At 38.2% G+C, this 22,647-nt stretch overlaps 1 long non-coding RNA gene across 1 annotated transcript; it reads right to left on the minus strand.

The window, feature by feature from the left end:
* Positions 1 to 643: 643 nt before the first annotated feature.
* On the minus strand, positions 644 to 6,430 carry LOC138140769 (uncharacterized). Its single transcript, XR_011162744.1, has 5 exons — positions 6,299 to 6,430; positions 2,115 to 5,841; positions 1,855 to 2,062; positions 1,442 to 1,800; positions 644 to 1,381 (listed from the first exon to the last, which is right to left on the minus strand). It is a non-coding gene; the product is annotated as an uncharacterized lncRNA (long non-coding RNA).
* Positions 6,431 to 22,647: the final 16,217 nt, after the last annotated feature.

Raw genomic sequence — 22,647 nt, forward strand, 5'->3', positions numbered from 1 at the left:
ATGAACAACATGTTTAATGAATTTGTATTTTGTATAAAAATGAGTACAAAAATAGAATTAAAATAGGTAGATCTACATCTGGACGTTATAAAAAACCACAGAGGTTAGAGGTTTCGGTTCCTTAATTTTTTTGATAATTTTATGTTTTTTATACCAAATTTGGTCTGTTAATTTTGGGGTTATTTCGGGTTGAATCGTTGATTCTTCGGTCTATAAAGGCGCATTCGTCAATTCAAAGCTGACTGAAAAACTTTATCGTCGCTAAATATTACGTTTACCCAAAAATCGTTTCCTCGTAACATGTATTCCAGCGCAAATGCCAATCTTGCCTCTTTATGTCTAGGTGTAAGTCGTATTTTAGTGGCAGCTTTCTCTTATGCGACGACGAGCAGTGTGGACAGAAGCAGGAAAATTAGTCAAGTTTCGCGCTTCTACAACTTTGTAATAGTAGAACGAGTTTTATAAGGGTTAATTTGGCGCACGAGTTCCAAGTGTAGAAAACGAGCCGTAGGGGAGTTTCCTATGGGGCGAGTGCGCCAATGCCCTTATAAAACGATTTTTTTATGTAATTTTTTTAGAATTTGCACCCTTGTTTTAATTTTTAAATATAAAAATTAAATTTTCAAATTCTAGGGAATTTTATATTAATTGGTAGGGCCCGGATTTTAGGCAATTAAAAAGTCGGAAATAGGTGCCTAAAATAGTCCCTTAAACTACTGCAAATAGTCCCTTAAAAACTGAAAATAAGCCATACTAGGTCCTTAAAGTTGTGGTTAATTAAATTAAAAAATGTGTTTTTAAAGTTTTAAGTAGGTACACACAACAAGATATTTACTAATTATTTTTTATTAATTAATATACAATACTACAAGTTTGTTAGTTATTTACATTGTTACGTATTTACATTGCATACAAGATATTGCTCTAAATTTTCTACTTTAAAACATTGTCGGTTATCCACCAAAATGGACTTATATTTTGAAAAACTTCTTTCTACCTCGCAAGAGGTAATGGGCGCAAATTTGTAATAAATTTCTTCCATTTTGGTGTCATGTTCCGGCACATCTTCACCTCTAAAAATTCTTGCCAATTCTAGAAGAAATTTGTATCCAGGATTTTTTTCAGTAACATCTTCAAGTTTTTTTAATGCTACTGCTGCTACAGGGCCTGGAGATTTTTTTAGGGAGGTAAATACGTTTTCAACAATTTTGATTGAATCGGTTAAAGGTAACCCATTTTTTTCCAATTGAGTAATACTTTCGCAGATTATTTTAAAATTACTGCGAACATAAATTAATTGGTTTTTTATTCCGGGTTTCTTCATTATAGACTGTGCTTTTTGAATAGCAACAGCAGAACTTCCATCAAAGGACATGACAACCTGTGAGTAGTTAAAAACAGTTTAACAATCAATTAATTTGCTTATCTTTTATATACTTACTTCTTTAATGGAATCAAAGTGTTCGCTGTAAAACATAGCAGCCTGAAGCCATGTTCCCCATCGTGTTAAAATTGGCTGTGGAGGCAGTGGCATTTCTTTTAGTTTTTCTTTGTACATTTCAACTCTCAAAGGTGCCTTAACGAAAATTTTTTTCACGTTCGAAATTAAATTATCCACATCTTCATATTGATAGCGAATTTTTTCAGCCACTAGATTTAAAGCATGCGCTAAGCATGTGACATGCACAATTTTTGGATAAAACACCTTAAGGTGTCTACCAGATTTTATCATATATGGTGCTCCATCCGTTACAAACAAAAGAAACTTTTCAGCAACAACTCTGGTACTCCACAAGATTTCTACGCATAGAAATTTTAAATCAAAATAAATTTCAAAAAGTGAAAAACCCTTACCTAAAGATTGATTTACGAATCTAGCTATTGTCTCATGATTTGTTCTTTCTAATTGTTTAGACGCCAAAAGATAAGATTTTCCAGGTTCATCTTCTGAAAGTTTCCCAACCAGACAATTCGCCACATATCGCCCAAGTGCATCTGTTGTTTCGTCAACTGAAACCCATATGTTAAAAGGATCCAGCTCATTCCGAATGCGGTCAATAGTCTAAAAGTGAAAATAATTTTAAATTAAATATTAAAAGATAGTATGTTCATACATCTTTGTAGCATTTTGGTAAATAATTTTTCCGTAAAGTAGACTCATCCGGAATTTTTCTACCACAATATTTTGTCAGAAAATTCTGAAACGCAGGATTTTGTAGTTTGTGCCATGGTATATTGGCAGCTAAAAAGACGTTACAAAGTTCCATATTGAATGTACTATTTGCCGATTCCTCCAAGTTCTGTGTCAGCAACGTTTGCCGAAGCGGTGTCATAATGTTCTCTTTATGGATGGCCGTTTGCTCATGCTGTTGCAAGTGACATTTTTTTTCGCATATAAACTACAAAAAATAAAATTTTCAAATAAGTAAAAAATATAAAATGACATATTTTTAATTATGCTTAACTTACCAGTTTACCACAAGCTTTACAAAACATTTCTCGGGTTGATTTTATTTCATATAAATCTTTCTTGCTTGTCCACTGTAATATTTTTTCGCGTAAACTAATTTTTTGTTTCGGCATTATGTTCACTTTAAACAGGTTCACAAGAAACACGACCACTGCACGGAGATAAAGTAAACGAGAAATGACAAATTTGTAATGCTTATATTTACGTCTCCCACCAAATTTCAGAGGAGATGGTTAATTTTATATTTCTTAAATTTTTAGAAAATGACACCCTTAAGGTTTCTCTTATTGTTTCACTTCGGGATTTTAATTTTCGTTTTTATGGCAAGGACCATTTTATAAACGTTAAAGCTTCTAACAATACCTAAGTATCAGAAAACATTAGACCGCGTATACCTGCACCCCTTCGAACAGAGGCAAACAGATAAACTCTGTAATTTATGCCAGTCCAGTCTAATGGTTTGTGGTACTTAGGTATTGTCGGAGTATTTACCGCTGACATCATGGTCCCAACCGTAAAAGCGAAAAAGTAATTCCTGTATTGTACTGCACTTTGTACATTTCAGTAATTACATCTCCTTAAATTTTAAAATCATAAAGCATTGTAAATTTTATTGAGGTACCACTTTTACATTTTCAATACCGTAAACTTCCCAGAATTCGAAAATTGGGAAAAAACCGCAAAAATGAAATTGATTTTTGGTCATTTTAGGCATGTTCAGGCAGTTAAAAGGTAAAATAGGTATTTAAAGGGCATTTTAGGCCGAATAGGCAGAATCAAATATGGCTCTAATTACTCTAATTAAGCCAGAAATCATTTATAGACAAGTTTCATACATGTGCCTTAAAAAATAAAAATAGTCCATTTTGCCTAAAATCCGGGCCCTACTTATCATATATTTCACAACAACGTAGTCTCCTATTTTCAGAATTTGTTTTGTCTCTAAATTTTTGTCGGTCCAATTTTTCGATTTGTTTTTGGTACTGTTTCTTTGTTCCTCTTCTACTTCCGTCAGATCGTCGGATCCGCTGGAACTACTCTCGTCTTCTCTTCTCTCTCCTTTACTTGAAGTCTTTTTCAATTCTTTTGCTTGAAAATGTTTCTCCATTTTTGTTTTTTTTGTTCTTACTGTATTATTTTTGTCATTTCTCTCTTGCTTTCTTTTGATTATTATATTTTTTTCAGCTTGGGAAGTACTTGCCTTCTGTTCTTTTTTAAGTTTTCTGAGTCTTGCTGCTTCTTCCTTCTCTTGTTTTGCTTTGTCTTGTTGCTCGTAATATTCTAACCATTTTAACGATGTAATTGCGAAAGGCATTTTTTTAGCATTTTTGCGTTTACAAACTTTCGTTTTGATGGGGCCAATGTAAATGTTTTTCCCAAACTTCAATATCAGTCTTTTCTCTAACAATAATGTTTGAAAGAACTTATATCTTCTTATCACTTTTAATACTTTCGATTCCCCTGTGTGAGGTATCTTGTGTATAAATCACAGTTGAGTGAGACGGTTTCTTCTTTTCAACAGTCTCAAAAACTCTGTCTAGAATAATTTCCATGATAACTTTAATCATTACTGTATATTCTTCTGAAAATAAATTCGTGAATTCAGTTGTTTCATTTTTATCACCAAATTCTTTTATTTCAGTAGTTCCATTTATACTGTCAACAGGTTCAAATCTGTTGATTAGATTGTCACTATTTTTCGAATCACAGTTTGAAAAGGTGATTTGGTTTGCATCATCTAGCTCTTCTAATTTTTTCTTGTCAATTGCGTAATCGTCATTATTGTCAAATGCCGGGTATAAAACGCCATCGATTTCAAACGGCAAATCATTCAAAAATGTTTCTGTGAAGTCTTCGTACGTAGGCTCCTGTTGAGCAATCCCGCCATTGTGAAAATTAAAGGCCGATTCGTTTGCTATAGAACTATTACTGTCAGATTTATTCTTAAAATCTGCACAGAACTTCCAAAGTGCGTAAGTAGTATCTTCGTTTGTGGCGTTATTTTCTAGATCCTCGTATTCAGCAAGTTTTGCAGTACCAAGGAAGTGATTCATTACTTTTAAACACGACTTACAGTTTTGAAACGTCAGTTCATTGTCACCTACTTTGGGTTTTGGAAATAGTTCATTCCTTCTAGTGGATATGCCTTTCGAAAAATCTACATTGTCCGGATTTATTGGATAAAGACCGCAGATTTCAAACCCTTTTATTATGGTATTAGGCTGCGATGCTTTTTCAAAAGCTTCTTTAAATAGAGGGCAGAAGTTGTAGCGCGTTATAGATGCGCTAGTTTTTTGTTTGTGGGCTTGGCAAACTTTCTTCCACTCAACTTTTAAGGGTCTAAATATCGTAACATCACATGGTTGAAGGATGTGTGTGGAATTCGGATAGAGACAATATAAAATAATTTTTTTCTTCACACAAAATTCATACATTCCGATACTGTAGTGGCTTTTGTGTCCGTCAATAAATAAAATTACCGGAAATGTAATTTGTTTTTCGACAAGCCAGTTGTAAAATACGTTGGCAACATATTCAAAAAAAGTTGCGGCGGTCATCCAGGCACTGTCTGAGCGTCCAGTTTCCCAGGTACCTGGAACTGACAAAGCCAGCTCCTTGGGAATCCTTTTGTACGGAAAAAGCACCATGGGTGGAGCTGCAATTCCGGAAGCGCTGTAAGCGCACAACACAGTAATGGATTCTTTTTCGTTTCCAGATGAGATCTCATAAAAAATTTTGAAATTTTTAGAGATCGGTCCCAATACCAGCCCTGATTTTACGCAAGTCCTTACTCCAGTTTCGTCTGCGTTATATATCCGACAGGGGTACTCCATCATGTCTAGAAGATTGTGTTCCAACAAGTATTGTTTCAAGTCCTGAAACCATTTTCTGATAGCAGTTTCAATTACCGCAGCACGCGACTTGGAAATTATTTCAGTATTACGTTTGACAATGTTTAGATGCCTTTGCAAAAATAATTTAAGCCATTTTTCTCCAGGCCTATTGTTTTTAAAAGGATTTGGCCTATTAGTTTCTGTCAAAATCTTCTGTACAGCGTCTTTTACTTCGGATGGATGCATCGGAAATCCCAATTTGGCTTTGGCAAGTATCCACTGTTCCAAACGGCTTTCTTCGAATTCGTCTAATACTGGCTTAGGACCCATTTTCCTAATGTTAGGAGTTTTCGCGTTAATTTTATTATGAAGTGTTGACTTGGGAATGTTATATTTTTTTGAAGCCGAATTCAAAGATTCAATGCCGTCTTTTACATCTTGGATGGCTTTAGCAAGTACATCCTCTCCATACCGGAATCGACAGTATTTTTTGGCAGATTTCTGAGGTAGTTTTTGAACAGACTTCTCTTCACTCATCTGAAATAAGATGCAAATAAGTACTTTCATTAATATCAATTAATTTTATTAAAAACTATTAGGTCCAAATATAAAATTCCAGTTAATGAACACATCTTGTTCAGTGACTGAACTAGATTTAAGCGGCGTTCATTAACTGGCTGACTACAATTGACGTTGAAAATAATTTTATTAAAAGATAACCCTATAAGCAGAAATTCATAAGGCAAATTTTCGCTTGATTTCATAAAAAACGCAAAAACCCAGTGAATGAACAGGGCGTTCATTTACTAGATATCACCCATTCTTTGGAACCAGTTATTGAACGTGGCTTAATATTGCAAATTTACATGAAAAATCAACCTGTTTCTGCACAAATTGTTAATTTGTTCAATTTACTTTACTCACTCTAGGTTTCATTATTTCCGTCTAATTTGGTTTTAAAATATGGTTTTCTAGATAAGTATATCTAACTTACCTTAAACAAAATGGCTCCCAGCCTTTCGCCTGCTTACCCACACCACTTCTGACGAATATCCACAGAGCACAGTTGGATGTTAAAATTAATCTAATGAATGAACAAAATACCGCGCACGTGTAACTTTTGCCAAAAGCATGCGCGAACTATTTAAAAGCTACTGATTTCTTATTTTCAACGAAAAACCAGACTTTCGTTCATTTACTGGTCAGTGTTCATTCTCTAGGCTATTCACCCTATAAGATATTGCTGCTGCGCGCTGCGGATTGTGGGAATAACAGCTCCACTCTCCACCAATCAGTTGCTCCAGAAAACGAGCCTGCGCATAAGTGCACTGCGTTTTGTATCTCGAGATCTTTGCTTCAGTCTCGTATCCACGTTACCTATATAGTAGTTAATAGATATATGCCTTCCACCGATCACCCAACAAGGAATGCCCGGTGGCGCCTCCCGGTACCGACCACGCAAGTGCCGCAGGTACTTGTCACAACGTCATCCCATTGATCTTATGGAAACGGATGGCCCGAACGTCCACTGACATACTCAAAAATGAGCGATGAGGTTTCACAACCGTATCAACACACTTATTAAGCGCAGTAACATGGAACTTTGTTTATTTAAAATTATAATTGATAGTACTATGGCGGACAATAAATTTAGGCCGGCAAATTTCTGACATTTCAAAAAAGTCAATGCAAGCTACCATTTATTGTCATTATGACTGATGTGTCAGTTTCTCAAACTGAAGGTTTTCAAGCTGTTTGGCATTTCCTTCGCCCTTTTCGTAACTTACAGATCATGACGCATTACCATAACTGATTTGTAGTAGCACTTCTCTCTGGTGCACGCTTCTTTTCCCAATTTTAATTTTGATTATCGCTGTCACGATGACAAGAATGACAAAAATCGAAAATGGGGTTAGTTGAACATAATGCCAGCTTCACATTTTGATGTCAAGCTAATGACAGGCCGGCCTAAATTTATTGTCCGTCATAGTACAACTGTTATATGTTACACCCAAAATATTATCGTTCATACCTCTGGGTCCAGCTTCACTAGTAGTTGCCGGAAACGATGTATTTCCCCTCAGTTTCGATATAATTTGTTCGTGATGGTTCTTATCTAGCTGTAAATACCGTTTTAATGAATTTGTACTGGAATGGCCACTGATTTTAATCAGTTGTGTTTCACCAATGCCATGTTTCGCAAGGTGTGAAATGGCAGTTGCTCTTATTGAATGATTTGGGATCTTTGTAGTGTCTGTGCTTAAACCGATTGCTTGTGCCGCAGATCTGGTCCATTTTGAAATTAGATTTTGCCCAACAGGACTATTTTTATACCAAGTTGATGCACATTCACGCTTCCACTTCGGATTTGGCGTAAGAAAAAGTCTATTTTATTTGTCAGAAACTGGTCGATAGCTTGTCATTTTCTTGAACAACCTGGAATATTATTATTATATGTAGAAGTATGGATCAATTTTTAAATATAATGCACTTACCTAACAGGACAGATGTTTGTATTTGTTGCATTGGTGATTAAAAACTTGCTTTGACTTAATCGTTTTGAGCCTCCCTGATCCGTTTTACTGAATAAAAGATTGTACTCCAAGCGTCCCGTAAATCTACCAGAATTATCCGTTTCTTCTGTAAAGTAGTGAAGAAGACAGTAGGTAGCCTCACCTCCACGCCAACATGGTTCGTATGATGCGATATAAAAAAAAAAAATGTTATAAGCCAGAGGGTGTGTCTTCATTTCAACAATTAATATTTTTTTTATATTCAACTTCGGTGAATGCGGAACAACTTTCTTTACGTTTCTTTAAATCCGATTGCAGTTCACGACGTTTTGCGTCTCTTGCTTTTCTGGCTTTCTCAAATCTGATATCTGTAAACATGTCTATTTTTATTCCATACCTTGTAAAATATTTTTCTTGCAACTGTTTTGCAGTGCTGTTCCATAAAACTTTAACTACAGTTTCTTTATAATCTTTTCCCACATTTTTTCATATTAAATGCCCAATCAGCCATTGCGGAGGCAATTTGCTCAATAGTCGCTGAATCATTCAAAACATATCCCTTTTCTTTGCAGAAAGTGTCGAACTGGGTCCACACATAGTTTTGGAACGAACGGTGTTGCGCGGTGTTTCTGATGGATTCTTCAATTTCCTCGAGTGATTTATTTGAAAAACGTACTTCACTTGTAGGATTCATATTTTAACCACAAACGCGAGGATACCTTCTCTTGTCAAAATTGTTTGTTGATTATTAATTTTGTTCGTCTCCATCGTTACATGTTCACGAAAACTCGATAATTTGATTCACAATGTCAATTTATTTTTTTGAAGTTACTTTTTGGTTAATAATTTTATTTATGCGATTTTCTAGCTGAATCTATTTCGAGCCGTTTTGATTTCCAGAAATTATTATTTCTCCCTGTCTCGTTCTTTTAGCGTAATCACCACTCACTGGCGTTCGTGGTGATTAATACGCTAAAAGAACTCGACAGGTCGAAATAATTTCCGGAAATCAAAACGGCTCTTAATAGATTAAATCGCGCGTTCAAAAGAAATCCGGGGCTGAGTAGGCGTTGGAAAAAATAAACCGTTTAGAACAGTGTAAAGTTTGAATTTCCCGCCGTTTGACACGAATCACAATTGTTTGTGTTTAATCGGGACATTATCGAATATGTTTGTTTTCAGCAAACGGTGCTCTTAGATATTTGCTTCCAGAATGGGAATCGTTATGTTATTCTATTTTTAATGTAAAACATTGCAAAAAAAGAAAGGAGAAAGATTTTTTGCTCTAAATTTTCGGTTAGCTGTCAACATGCTTCAATTAATTTACCCTGTAAAAAAGCACAACAATCGACGGTTTCCAATGCCTTCCCAGCCCAGGATTTCATTTGAACGCGCGATATATGAAAACACAGTTGGTCTTTTTATTCTCTAAGATTTTAATATTGTCACATATAATTTCTATTAAATTTTCTTTTTCTCTTTCTATAAAATTTTTACATCGTTCCTCTTTTTATTCTCATTCTCCATCGTTTCAATTTCAAATGCCGACATGATAGATTTCACGCATTTTCAAGGCGATCTTCATTTACCAGGCCATGACACTGACCAAAGACAGTGTGCTATGGAATGGCCTACCACAGTCTGGCAACATTGCTTCACCAACATTTGGTGAAAAAATTCGAAATCCACTAAACCTGTCATTGAATTTGCATTTGTCAAATATGAGTGATCTAATTTTGCGACAGTTCAAAAATGCATTATCGCATTTTAATATACAGTTTAAATCCACATTGGGGACAGGAAAATAACGGTGCTCCTTACTGATAATATTTCAGATGTTCTGCTGTGTTCCGGGCTATTGAAACTGGTTGGGTATAAACTAACGCGAGGTGGGCATTTCCAACTTAAATATGTATAACAATTTTGTTCTCCCCATTGCCTAAATCCCACCCCATTTCTTACAACTTGCTTCCCAGTCTCATTTCAATATTACTTTTTAAAGCCAAAAGATTTTCCCCAGTGATTGTGTGGTCATTACTAATTTTGATTATTTCTTCCCAAAATGTAATTTCTTCGTAATTAGAAGTTATTGGCACCGAGTTTGGTAGAAGTCGTTTACTTTTGTCCCCATTTATATCTGTTCCCCTAAAATATTTAGCACAAGCATGGCTGCAACCGGATACGTCTTTTGACTGATATTTGACGTGAAATCAACAGCGACAAAATTGTAGGTTATGTATACAGAACAACAAATAACAAACATAATAACAAAACGAAAAATTAACTAAAGGTAATGCTCAAAGTGCCCCCCATTTTGTTCTAAACATAAATTAACTCTTCTTTTCAGGCTCTCAAACACATTCACTAGCATGCTGGGTGTAATGATTTGATTCTTGAATAATTGCTGCTTGCAGCTCTTCCGCAGTATGTAATACATTTCTAAAAACATTGTCTTTCAAGAACCCAAATAAAGAAAAGTCTAGGGGGGTGAGATCTGGTGACCTGCTTGGCCAAACACCTTCACTAATAACTCTGTCACCAAAGTTTTGATGCAAATATCTCATTGTAGCACGAGCTGTATGCGCTCTTGGCGAGTCTTGCTGGAAATATCCAATTTGCCGCTCTTGGTCTGTGAGTTGGTTCAGAAACGGCTGTACCATGTACTGGATATACAACGTGTAACAGAAATAAGTACATTAATTTTAACCGGTAACAGAACTCGTCATGATGAACAATTTTTCTATGTACCACTTTTTCGAAATCGGCATTTTTTTTAACATTTTCCCCCCATAAATTAACGAGCCGTTCAGCCGTTTACGTAAACCTTCTAAGCACAGCGACCAGGTAGCGTGGTCTCCAGTGGCGGGTAGCGAAATTCGTGAAAAATTTTAAACAATTTTAACTCATTAACAAGAACGTTTACAAAAAAAAATTATTTAGAAAAGTTGTTGTTCTTGATGAGTTTTATTACCAGTTAAAATTAATGTACTTATTTCTTGTATATACAACGTGTAACACGTTGTATATACCATTCACGATGTTTTGGCATAAGGGGAGGCTATGATTTCATTTTTTAACGTTGGATACATGTTTGATTTCTGTCATCTCTGCTGTCACTAAAATGCCTGACATGCGGACCCATCAAAATGAACGTAACATGTTGCCGAATTTACCGTAATCATAATTAAACGACTTTAAAACGTATAGATGGTGTTTGTATTAGACTGCAGAATATATTTTCAGTAAGTTACAATGAAATCAAATTCTTTTTGTGTATAAATTGAATCGTAGTGAGTACAAGATAAATATGTAGCACGGATAGTGAAGGAAGAAACAACGATCCAATTGAAATGGCACAGGGGTTTTGTAACTTATAACTTCGCGATAGAGTTGTAAATTTGAGTCTATTTTGAAATGTACTCCTGAAATTTGCCAACATTTTTGTAGATATTGTGAAGAACTTATTTCGCAAGATTGGGCAAAATTAATGGGAAATATTTTACATATTTGAAAACGTTATTCCTTTAATAATTTCATTAGGAGAATCTGACTCGGAATTTGGTTGGGATTTTGATGCAGGTAATGATGATTCAGAATTTTCTAATGAAATTATCGAAGTTAAATAGTTTATTTGCTCTTTTTTGTCATGGACGATGGGTGTGTAAATATTTTGCAGAAAGATTCGAATAAAGTAAGGCTTAATAAGTAGGTACAAGATTTTATACGATCTAGTTACAGGAATGTTTTGGTTAACGTGAAAAATTCATTGAGAAGTTACTAACTGGTTGGTTAAAACACTGGTGGGTTATCTAAGTGATGCATAAATTGACAGGAGCCACTTCGTCTTTCAGTCCCGGTCCCTACTATTCTGTAGTCTGTTCAAGTCAGTTTCCTGTTTTGTTAAATTGGATTAAAAATGTGTGAATATTGTTCTATTGCAAACTAGTAAAACTGACAACAATGCACTAGACAATGACGCAGTTTATAACCTCAAAGTTAGAAAAACATAACCTAATTCAACAGACAGCTTTACTGCCAACTTAAATGTACTTTTTCCATGGCCTCCCCTTATGCCAAAACATCGTGAATGGTATATATCTTTCCGAATTGACGGTGAAGTTAAAAAACACTGGCCCATACACCCGCTGCACAGTGTAAGATTTTGCCAATCTAGTGGGACAAAATTATAAGATCAATGGAAAACCAATAAGTGTGATCAAAATTTAATAAAAATGCTTAGAAAAACCCGATAATACTTAACAAACATTTTATTTGAGATATTACATACTGTTACCACTACTGGAATCGTCAGAGTCATCACAAAATGAATCACTGTCACTTTCGTGTAACTGTTCTTCACTTATTTGAATATTCGGTGCCTTTATGAGTTTTAAAACAGATTTCAATGACATTATCAGTGGGTCCGAACTTATTAAAAGATTATGTAAGATATCTTCATTTCTTTTGACCCTTGATATCTTTCTGGCGTGTTCCAATCGAAATTTCTTAAATTCTTTGTGTCGAGATTCCTGCGCCTCTTCAGACATCTGCCCAATTGGGAGCAAAAAATGTTCTATAACTTCTGGACCATGCATCAGTATCTTATGTAGAGTGACGGGCATTAGATACCAACTGTATAGAGCAACAAATAAATAAGCTGTTTCGTCGTAATAATCTTTAAAAGTAGGAATATTTATTTCGTATCCACATGTTAGAGTTCGCAGAATTATATAAAAACGCTCAATCAGATTTTGATCGACACCTGTTATGCTGGAAGCTACAGCAGCATCCTTAAAAAATCTTCTAGCACTATTTCCATCATTCGTGTTGCCTCCTCCTTGTTTTGGGGTGTCTAATAGCAATCCTGTTTCCGATCGAAATTTGTCAATTATACATTTCTTTCTATTTGCGACACTCTGTTTATCTTCCGGTTTTCGACATTGCCATTTCTTTACATCTAACCTGTACGCGATATGCAATATACATTCCATCAATCGTATTTGGGCATGTAGAGTAGATAAACCCCAAGAAAATGTAGCGGCATTACTTTTACGTTGACGTATTAGTTCCAAGTTGTTCATTTCCTTGGATTCGCGTTACGTTTTTCAGATAACCGTGTACGCTAACGCCGGGGTTGCTAGGCGATAGCGTAACCGATTCATTACCGCCAGTTGTTTGAAATAGGGGTTACGGTAATTGCTCCCGAATAGCGTACCGGTTATTTTAACCGAACGTAACGCGAAAACTCTATTATTCACGAGAGAGAACGAAGGGTAAAACTTAAATTTAATTTTCTGGAATGTTATCTCCAGCAATTTGTCAAATACTGACCAAAACATTCGTTAATTGGTACTTTAATTTTATAATGGGCGTTCAAATGAAATCCTGGGCTGAGTAGGCGTTGGAAAAATTAAACCGTTTAGAACAGTGCAAAGTTTGAATTTCCCGCCGTTTGACACGAATGACATTTGTTTATGTTTAATCGGGACATATAGTAAATTCAAAAAACTCCTGGACTGTCAAAATTAAATTTTAAATAAAATGCTTGTTTTGACTGTACTTGGGTATATAATTTTTTCGCTAGAGTGTACCCACGTCAAAATCTAGTTACAAAACACATTTAGGTTATGTTTTCCTTTTTAATCATTGAACTAAAAATGTTTTGAACACTTGAAACAAAATGCAGCAACTAAAAGAACCGGTGCAATTTAATCAAGTTTATAAAAAACACAAAGAAAAACAGACAAACTGAAAACAGGTAAAAACTAAACAATAACCAAAATTGAAAATCGTCTCCCATACCTGTCTGAGTCAGATTCCGCTAAGGATATATTGGGTGGAACATTTCTAATACCCATATAGTTAACCAATCAGCTTAATTAGGTTTTCATTTTCACAATGCAGATGCTGTTCCTCCACAGTTGGATTAAAATCAGAAACGTTTTTTTGTTGAAGGTATGACTTCATAATACATATAATAAAATAATTTGTTTGGCCCTCTTCTCTCGCGCCACCATAGTTCGTTTTGAATTTTCCATTTTGACCTTTTTACTTAAATACTTAAATAATTTTGCAATTTATTTGACAATGTCAATTTAAACAAATGAATAGTTTGAAAAATCAAAAAATCATAGATACCGGCCGGGCAATATCAAAATAACTAGTGATTTAACCAACCTAACAACTCCAATTTTCATTTTGACAGTCCAGATGTTTTTTGAATAGACTTTAATTGAACATGTTTATTTTCAGCAAAGGGTGCACTTAGATATTTGCTTCGAGAATAGGAATCGTTAAGTTATTCTATTTTAATGTAAAACATTGCAGAGAAAGAAAAAAAAAGAAGATTTTTTTGGTTCTAAATTTTAGGTTAGCTGTCAACATGCTCCAATTAATCTACGCTTTAAAAAAGCACAACACTTGACGGTTTCCAACGCCTTCTCAGCCCAGGATTTCATTTGAACGCGCGTTATAATAAAAACATAGCTTTCACTATATCCTATATCCTCTGAAATACATTCTAAGTTTTAAAAGCTCCTCTTCTCTCGTGGATTGGATATTTAGATGCAGCATAACATTAAATATAACGTACGATCAATTAAAAAAAAATCGAGTTACCTGGATTGTGCTATTCTGATGCTTTGATTGGTTCAAACCACCATTTTCGCCTACTCTGATTTTTTTTTTATTTGATCGCACGGTACATATTCTAGCATGCAGATTTATTTTATAGAACATAAATCTACAACAATAGATTTTAAAGCATCTGCCGAGCAGCTATTGCCTACAAAGTAAAAAGATGTGGGTTGCTTCCAACCACCATAAATGCTTATCATCAAAGTCAATCGATGCTTAGCCGCAAATTTTTTTTTGTCGTTTCCTAAATCTTCAATGCCAATGATTCTATCTCTTTTCTTATCGAAATGTAAGGAAGTTTTCAAAGACATTTCGTCAACACAAAGCGTAGTCTTTGCTTTTCTTTTACATTTTTGAATTTATATTGCAACAAATTCTAATGTTACTGTTATCAACATTATAGGTATTATTCTTTATTTTCAAGGTTTATTGTTGGTTCTTTCAAGTCTGGCATAATCAAAATTCGTTTGTAAATTCTTACCTGATTACTTAATACGGGTAAGTAAACATGGAAGGTAACCCTGCAGATACGATATCTCAGATATAAACACAGCGATCGGGAACTTCCGACCCCGTCAAATGAATGCAATGTTGCCACTTGTATTTTTAGAGCGCGTTTATTTGAAAAAAAAAACGCAATTTCGTTTCGAATATAGCGGTTAATTATTACACAGGTCTACAGTAGTTATTTTCGATATAAGTACGCTGTCAGAATATGCCTGTGGAGTAAAGTAAATTCCCAGAATCACTGTTGAAGTTTATACAGTGCATTTTTTTTAACTGTTGCCATAGGGAATTGCATGGTAAAACTTATACCCCCTGTTAACTTTTGTTCTGATGAAAATATTCAAACCATTTTTGCAAAAAAGTTGGAAGATTTTTTAGACTATCATGGTTTCACCATGCAATTCCCTATGGCAACAGTTAAAAAAAATGCACTGTATATGTTTGTTTCTCGATGTATATAAATTCATTGTTCGGTTAACTCTGTTTGTGCTATTTTGTTGTACATTTTGACTAGTGTTGTAGTTTGATGCCTTCTGCCTTTTTATCACCTATAAAACATTTTTCTGAACTTCATGTTTTTTTATCTGAAAATCAATGCAATTAATTGAAAGGTTTGATTACTTTTAGTAATCCCCAGGTATTTTTCGCATTTCTCTTACTGCCAAATAACCATTTTCTTCATTCTTCATTTATATTGAGAATTGCATGAGGTGATTTTGATGTTTTGACATTAAATTATCTGTAATCTGAATCTGTACCAGTGTACCTTGACATAACCCCACATTTTAACAGACGTGATCACAGCATCAGACAGACGTTTTTAGTTTCTCCTACCACGAATATTAATTTCCGTTATTAATATTGATAAATACATTGAGATCATTGCTTTACCACCATTATCAAGTTTTGACAATTGTGACATTTTCACATCACGTCACACCACACAAAAATTTAGTGGAAAACGTACGCAGCACACAGCTAAACAGCGCCTACTATTTTTTTCGTTGCGGTCACAATCAAATTGAATAGATAATAAAATTTATGGTTCCCCCTCCATATAAAAAATGATGAATAAGTGAATACATAGGAGTTAAATTGGTTGTAAAACAACTAAACATTTTGCTTTTGCTGGCCCACTTAGCAGGAGCACATCTTGCACGGAAAACCCATGAGATGACGTCTTATCTATTTATTAATTTTATCTTCAATGGCTGCAATTTCCCGACGAATCGCATTTTTGGGGGCGTCTAGGTTGTGAGGACGATAAATGTAGACCTGTGATTTCAGGAAACCACAAAACAAAACACGCTTTCCAGGGAATAAACTGATCGAAAAAAGTTAGGGATATTGCTAAATAATATTTAAGTTAACTTTATCAAAATGCATCAGTAAGTTTTTTTAAGAACAACTATTGAAATGTTTTTTTAATAAACGTCAAACTTTTTCTCTTCTTGGGATGCGTTATAAATTATAATATCAATAATCCTAATTTTTTTCGATCAGTTTGTTTCTCGCAAATTCCCCATGCTTGTGCAAGATGTATGGATCGTTGCTCTATTCTGCTGAAACCACAGGTCCTCCAACCCCATTGCTTCGATTTGGGGTCGCAAAAAGGGTTCTAACATTTTACAATGACGATGTGAAGCTACTGTGACTGTTACTGCTCTTTCCTCAAAAAAGTAAGGCCCCACAGTGCCTAATTATGAAATCCCACACCACACTGTTACACGTTTACAGTGTAGAGGCTTGGAGTTTTTAAGGGTTTGTCTTCGACCAATAACGTTGAGGTGGAAGTGTGCCTCGTCGCTGCTCATGACAACCGCGTGTTGAGGTATGATTTGAGGTTCGTGCACAATTGCATAAGATAATCCTTTGGCCTTAGTTCTTGCATCAACGTTATTTTTTATGGGTGAAAACTGAGATCGTGATGCAGAATTCTCTTCATGATATGATATGAAAATACCCAGCTCCTGGTTGCGGCGCTCCGTGGGGTTCTCCCGGGGCGTATATGGGGTTGTCGTCCAGGTTCGTATTTGCCAGTATCGACAGCCCGTCGTCCAGTGCCCAGACGTGAATTGGGAGCCGTTGTCTCTGATGATGACTCTAGGGTAACCCCGCCTGGTGAACACCTCTTCTTCGAGGAGGCGCACAATCTCGGACGTCATGCCCTTGGGAGATGGCGAACCCTTCCACCCACCTGCAGAATAAATCGGTAACTACAAGAATAAACCTATTCCCAGTGGGGTTTCGCGGGTATGGCCCCCTCAAGTCGCACGCTATCGCTTCGAATGGTCTCTTCGACTGTGGCGGCTTCTGGGGCGCAACTGGTTGGGAGGACCCACGCTTGTACTGTGCGTAGAGGAGACGGTGCCCTCCCACGGGAACAGACTTATGGTAGTCAGGTTGGGCAAGGGCCCAAGGTATTCATTCCTGCCCCCATCTTCTTGGTATAAGATGGCGGCCATGCCGGTGGCGGCTGGCGTCGGTTTGTAAAACATACGGGAGTTTGAGATTCGGCCGGTGGAGCATCAGCGGTTGAACGAGGACCTCCTTCACACGTATAAAGGCTTCCTCTTCCGTTGGTCCCCATCTCCATGGCTTCTTCGCGGACAGCAGGTCGGTCAATGGGTGCGCGATGTTGGTGAACCGGGGAACGTAGTCGCGCAACCAGTTGCACAGACCCAGGAAAAACCGTAAGGAACGGCGGTCTTTTGGTGTTGGGGCTCCCTGGATCTGTCTCAGATAGATGATTTCTCGCTTACCGCAGGCGGTGGATTTGGAGCCGTGCAAACACGAGCGAGAGGTGTTTAACGTGCTCCTCGTGGTTGGTAGAGTACACAATGATGTCATCCAGGTACACCATGGTGAAGTTTCGAAGGTGACCAGTGAGTACTTTCTGGCTCACGAAATGTTGGAACGTTGGCGGGGTCCCCGGTTCAGACCGAATGGCATCACCCGAAACTGGTAAAGACCCTCTTCGGGTGTTGTAAAAGCGGTCCCTTGCTCACATCGGAGAGCAGAACCTGCCAATAACCTGATTTTAGGTTTAGCGACGAGAATACCTTAGCCTGTCCCAAGTCCCTAAGCATTTCCTGGATAATCGGAAGTGGAGCGGCCTCATCCCTAGTAGCAGCGTTTAATCTGCGGTAATCAACGCAGAACCAGGGCTGGTCGCGTCTTTTAAGCGGATGTGGTGCTAGGTTGTTGTCGTTGTCGAGGTGTCTTCCATATCGAATAGGGATTCGAATTCGTCGAAGAGCTGAAGGACCTTCGGGCGTAGTTCTATAGGAAAGTTCTTCTCGAACCGTTCTCCAACGGTGATGCGGGCACAGTGATGGAGGCCAATTCCTTCCGTAGGGACTGGGATCGTTTGCTCGTAGTATTCGCCGAGCCGGTTTTGAAGTAAACCGTAGACCGATTGTCTGTACCATGCAGACCTGGGCTGCTGCATGAACTCGTAGCCCAGGACGACGGTCTCAACGAGGCGGTCCACCACGAGGAACTTAAATTGGAAGTGAACCTTACCTAAGGTACATCTTAGTTCCTGGGTACTGTTACGATATTTAACGCACGGCCGACGCTAGCATATCGTACCACGGAGGGGGGACGTGACGAGCCTGAGAGAGAGAGAGGACATTAAAACACCGCACTTTAAACCATTAACATCTCCGGAAAGGTCGCGGATCTCTAGTGCCCCAGAATACCGTGCACGACTCGTGAAACGTGAAAGCGGCACCGCCGTCGAGCGGATCAATCCTGGGGCACATAGAAAGGTAATGGCCGTCGCGCGGATCAAAACGACCACCGGAAGTGGAAAGGTAAGAAAACGCCCTTATCTCGTCGAACCAATCAACTACGCCATTTGCGGCGTACAGGACCTCACCTCATTCCGGAGGCCACATCACCTGGCGACGGTGTTGGTAATTTCGCCACCAAGCATCATTACGAGATTAAGATACAGGTAAATTCGCCACCACCGTTTAATGGCATGCTAAGCCTACCAGTAATTTCGCCACTGTACTTCCCGGAATTAATCTACATTGCACACCTACCTACCCATGAGGACGGCGCCGGCGGACGGCCGACATAAATATTTCTGTATCTGAGAGTCTGAGACAGGAAAACAAGTAAATGCATGTATATGGAAAAACAGTTTATTATTTAAGATTACAATGGAAAGATTAATTCTTTATTATTATGTCGTTTTATCATATTATTTATAAAAATTTTTCTGTTTCTGACATGCTTATTATGAATTTTTGCTACCAAATGTAGACTTTGTATTTTCACATAAGTGTCTATTTGAAATTTTTTCAGTTTTTCTAAAAACACAAATACAGTTGGGTCAGGTGTCAGGTGTCAAGTAGTTAAATCCACCCTTATTGGGTATGACCCTCAATAAAAATGTATTGAAAAATATTGGTGGTGAAATTACCGATGGAATTTTACTCAACGGGGATGCGCAAAAGATTAAGGTAATTACTGGTGGCGAGATTACCTGTCCCCCCTGGCGACAAGAAGGGAAGTCGCCCTCCTCACGAACTCATCAACACCCCTCAAGGCCACTGGCCCACAGAACCAGGCCACCAGCTCCGGCACCTACCCTCGTTCGGAACAGTTCCGGGCGAGCACAGAGCTGCTCTACCGTCCAGGTCCACCACCCAAAGGTCGTACTCGAACCGCGTTACCCTAATAAGTAGCATTCACATTAACCATTTATTTCTCTTTTGTATCAAACTGAGCATTGCTGAAAATTATATTGTTTTAATATAACGAATGTGTAATTTACATCCCATCCCCCTCGAAGTTACACAGTTATCACGTGCAAATCCGGGGCTACAACAAAAGGGTTTGTAACAGTGCCTTTGATGCGAACTTGGCCATGAGCGGTGGTGGTCTGAAGTTGGGCCGGCTGGTCCAAAAGTTTTACCTGTCCTGCCGCGGCTCCTTGACGGATCACGTTGTGCGTGGCTCCGGTATCGATCAGGGCGATGAACTCCTTTTCCTCAATGTTGGTGGAGGCGCGTGGAAGATTCGCGTCTCCATGGTTTACGGCGTTTATTGTTGTTGCGGGTTCTCCACGGGGCCCACGGTGCGACGGCTGCGTCCCGCTGCGGTCGCGGCCCCCTGGTCGTTTCCCGGATTCCTCTGGAGTTCTGGGCAGTCCGCGTGGAAATGAATCCCGGGACAGTAGTGGCACCTGGATAGCCACCTCGTGGAAGTTGTCGCAGGTGGTACCGCCTTCTTTTGTGCCAGGAGGCTCTCGATGGTGCCGGCCCCAGTGGACAGTTCCTCCAGCGTGTGGGGTGATGCAAAGGCCGAGTACATCACCAACTCGTTCCTCAGCAGAGTTCGGCAAGTATCGACGAGCTCTTTCTCCGTCATCGCTGGAAGGATTCTTGCAGCCATGAGTTTCTTTTTCTGGAGGAATGTCTCGATCGGCTCGTCCTTCGCTTGGCATGTGTCATAGAACTCGGAATGGAGGCGTATCACTTTGTCGAGGCCCCCGTACTTCTCCACCAGGCTCCGCTCCAGGTCTGGGAATGTGGGAAGGATGGCACCACCAGGGTTTGGCGGTACCGCGCAACCGGGTGGCCACTCGGACTCGCCATGTCTCTGGATCCATCGCGGCGAGGCGTTCTCGGCATTTCTCTAGGAAACGCTTCGGGTCCTCGTGTTCAAGGCTAGAGAATTTTGACAAAATTGGAAGTTCTGACGATTTTGGGGCGACCAGGCGAGACAGCACCTGGACAAGGACATCCATGTCGATGAGCGGACCTGTAGGTAACTGCGTTGGTGGTTCACCTTGGGGTTGAGCCGATATCCAGCTTAGCAAGCGTACCTGGTGACAACCATCTCTGGGTATGGCAGAGAATGGACGCTTTCTGTGCTTGAGGAGGTTTGCCGCGCACTTAGGGTAGCAGTATGGACTTTTTTTCGTCCCATTGCTCCTAATTCACCGGAACAAACGCACGATATGAAACTATTATACAGGATTATTCACGTAAGATGACGAGCCTGACCAGGTAAAAATGTGACCCAAAATAATTGTTTAGTATACTGTCCTGGTAGTAGTGTCTACTGCCTTGACGACGAGTCCGGTAGACACATGTTTATGGTCTAGTCCGTTTTACTTTACACGACGGCCAGTAGGAAATGTCAAATAATTTGTCAGATTTATTGGTTTTTATTTATATAAAAATTAAATGTACAATTACTTATATCATTGAAATGGTTTCTTAAAGGCAAGTATTACCCTTTGATCAATCCAAACAACTTTATTTCGTATTCTCCAATTGTAGAACAACCTGTACTCTGTCAAATAACTTCCCGATGATTTTTGGGGCAATAAGTTTGATCGCGCACTGGCACTATCTACCTTCTCCAAAAGGTGGTCTGGGAAGAAAACTTGACTTCTGCTTCGGTTCGGTTGTGAGAATTCATTTTATTAAAGGAAGTTAGCGCAAATGAAAGAAATCACATGAAAAACTTCGACAGACTAAATTTTGATGAATCGTTTGTTATCATAGTAACAAGGCATAGCAATCTTTTTCAAAGCCAAATTTTTTTATTTAAATTTATTTTCTTTTAAATAATTGTCTCATGCCTAGTTGCACCACACTATTTAATATTACTTAAAAGGTTATTAAGTTTTAACATTGATTAAAATTTCATTTTACGTTGCACCGCACCTTAAAAACAATTTAATTAATATTAAATTTAAATAGCCAAATTTGACTATTTAAATTAGTATTAAAATATAAGTTGACGTATATAATAAATTACGTAAATCAAATTTATTCACAATTATCGATATCGAATTTCCTCCTTAAATCTGATCATTTTCACGATATGGATAAATTTACATTCTATAGAAGATTTCGATAAACGAAACAAACATGTTTAAATTTATTTAGTTCCTCCTCTTGTTTTATAATGTTCTCGTCTTTCGACAGCCGCAATTTTTCTTGTATTTAGTTTGGACTACGTTAAGGAAAAGTCGTCGAAGAGTTTCTTGAGTCCGTAAAATACCATGGTCATTGTTCACTTTAACTACTTCTGGATTTTCGCGTTTTTTCTGGCTAGACAGCCTCAGGGCGTCCTTCTAGATCGTTTCCCACCATTCAAACCTTGTGCAAATGAATTTTCCTTACCCTTTAGTTTTTTTTTTTTGCCTTTCCCTTTTCACCGTACTGGTCTATCAGGTACCTTGCGGTCGGCTTTTTCCTCTTTTTCCTTTGTGCGGCGGGGCTCCGAGGTACTTTCCCCGGCCACCCACACCCACCCTCTCTTCTCCTTTTTTCTTTCTGGACAACACAACATGAAATACAACACAAACATCCATGGGAGGCCCATCCGGCCTGGGATTTGAACCCTGCTGACCTCGCGGTGGTGTCGGGAGAGTGTCGTTCTTCCTTCCACCACCCTACCGTCAGCCCCTACTAGACATACACACACATCCATGGCCCGGCGGAGTTTCCTTCCTTCGAAAAAATCCTCCCCCTTCGGTGGGATTCGAACCCACTAGCGCCGGGACCGCGACCTCGGAGCACTGTCTCCGACAGCCATGCGGCCACCGAGCTACCTCCTTACCCTTTAGTTATACTAAGACATTGGCGCGACCTTGACGCGACCATGGAACACAACAAGAGAAAAAAAAGGCATTTGCACAAGGTTTGAATGGTGG

This window comes from Tenebrio molitor, chromosome 1 (genome assembly GCF_963966145.1).
Source record: "Tenebrio molitor chromosome 1, icTenMoli1.1, whole genome shotgun sequence".
NCBI classification, from domain to species: domain Eukaryota; kingdom Metazoa; phylum Arthropoda; class Insecta; order Coleoptera; family Tenebrionidae; genus Tenebrio; species Tenebrio molitor.